General features: G+C 37.5%; 2 non-coding genes across 2 annotated transcripts; one reads left to right on the top strand and one right to left on the bottom strand.

The window, feature by feature from the left end:
• The first annotated feature begins 647 nt into the window (after positions 1-647).
• TRNAE-UUC (transfer RNA glutamic acid (anticodon UUC)) lies at positions 648-719 on the top strand. The gene has a single exon. It is a non-coding gene; the product is annotated as a tRNA-Glu (tRNA).
• Positions 720-1243: 524 nt separating this feature from the next.
• TRNAE-UUC (transfer RNA glutamic acid (anticodon UUC)) lies at positions 1244-1315 on the bottom strand. The gene has a single exon. It is a non-coding gene; the product is annotated as a tRNA-Glu (tRNA).
• Positions 1316-2168: the final 853 nt, after the last annotated feature.

Below are 2168 nucleotides of genomic sequence, written 5' to 3'. Positions count from 1 at the left end.
ATTCAAAGGTAAGTTGTAGAATGGCATGTCACAAGTATTCAATTTTCAAAACTGAGGGACTAAAATGTGTTGAAATATATGTCATTTTCACGTGATGTTGTTAATATACCAAGGGAAAGATTATGAGCCATTAAACGGAATCAGCCTGCTGTTTCAATATTAAATAGAAATCTCCAAGGTATTTTTATTAAATGACTATAAAAATTCATTATTACAAAACTTCAATGCTCATTTAATTAATTAATTTGTTCCATGCAGTGATAGTTACAAGTAAAATATATTTACTTTTGCAAAAAATGTAAAAATAAAACTCAGGCGTTTCAAGTTGGTGGTTTCCGGCGATACTTGATGGAATATTGTGGACACTTTGGTTGATGAAGGTACACTTTGTTATTCCAAAAGGCAATTTAATAATAGCTTATGGCCACGGTTTTAACGATTAACGTCAATATTAGGCGAAGAATACATTTTGGTGCAACATCCAGTATACTAAAGAGAGTGGGGAAGGGGGGCTGTAGAGGTGAGGGGGAGGAAGGTGGCAGGTGGACTTCTTCCCCTCCACCTTCCACACCCAAACTGCGACACCCCTCCTTCTTCCCACTCTCTTTAAGGGATAAGAGTTTAAATATAGCCCTCATATTCTTATGTCCCATGTGGTCTAGTGGCTAGGATATCTGGCTTTCACCCAGAAGGCCCGGGTTCGATTCCCGGCATGGGAACTTTTTGGTCGAAGTATTCATCCATGTAAAGAACTTTTTTCCTTGGGATAAACTTCGGAACTTTTTGGTGGAACCATTTATCTTTGCAGAAAACTTTTTTCCTTACATAGGAGGGACATGGGAGAAACTTTCGCTCCGGTAATTTAGGAACGAAAACGTCAAATCATTATTAGTTTTATATTACTTCATATAATCACGTTGTCCGTTTAATTCTTTTCCATTTACTCCCTTTAAGCTGCAACTCATATTTTTACAACATATCCAGAAGCCACAAGGACGCATGGAAGGTGGTAGTTTTTTGGTCACGTGCGATAAATTTAAATACATTAAAATTAGCAGCAGATGTAAAAATATGAGTTGTAGCTTAAAAGGTGAAAATGGAAAAGAAATAAAGGGACGTCACTGTAAGTACGATGAAACTAATAAAGATTTTACATTTTTGGTTGGAAAATTACCGGAGTAGTCGCCGAAGTTTATCCCAAGGAAAAAAGTTCTTTACATGGATGAATACTTCGACCAAAAAGTTCCCATGCCGGGAATCGAACCCGGGCCTTCTGGGTGAAAGCCAGATATCCTAGCCACTAGACCACATGGGACGTTAGTTAGTTGGGGTCCTATTTGGCAAGTCATCCCTTTTGCCCGCACTATGTTTTCTGCATTGTTTGTTCATTGCTAGGGCTCTCCCTTGCTGGCTGTCTAACCATTTCATATTAAACATCTATTCGTATTTAATGCAGGGTATTGAAAACTCTATTTGCTCATTTAGCGCCTAAATGAGAAAATTAACTCTCTGGAATTAACCCTTTTCAGCTAATTCCTTTCTGCTGTTTCATCATTTCCAAATATGCCTCGTTTATTTCGTCGACCTTCATCAACTCTCCTGTCTTCCTTAAGCGACAAATTTGTTATAAAGTCGCGTTTTGAAAATTACGAGCATCATTAGAATTTTGTGCAGCGAATACGAAAAATAACCTCCCCGCTAATTGCTAAGTATTTTCGGTCAAACGTCGTTTGCTTATTACATCTACATAGTACTCCGCAAGCCACCACAAGGGCGTGTGGCAGGGGGTGTAAGGTCAACGCCCGTAAATTACGCATGTTTGCGTCTGATTAACAAAATATTTGTCGTTGAATCACCGGAATTTTGACAGTCAAATAAACATTAAGAAGCTTTTCTATCCAAAGCTCCGCGGAGAGCAAAGAAAAATTTCTACACGGGAAATATTTTCAAGCTTTTCTTTAAAAATGTTAAAATTAGTAGAACACCTAAAAGTGTCAGTTGTAGCTAAAAAGGAGAAAACGGAAAGGAAATTAAAGGTTGACGTGATTATATGAAATAACCACAATAACACTAATACAGATTCTACATTTAAGTTCGTAAATTACCGGAGTGAAAGTTTCTCCGGAGGAAAAAAGTTCTCAACATAGATGAATACTTCGACCAAAAAG

Source organism: Hetaerina americana, unplaced genomic scaffold, assembly GCF_022747635.1.
Source record: "Hetaerina americana unplaced genomic scaffold, ioHetAmer1.1.p SCAF_11, whole genome shotgun sequence".
Lineage (NCBI taxonomy): Eukaryota > Metazoa > Arthropoda > Insecta > Odonata > Calopterygidae > Hetaerina > Hetaerina americana.
This window is presented reverse-complemented; position numbering and strand designations above follow the sequence as displayed.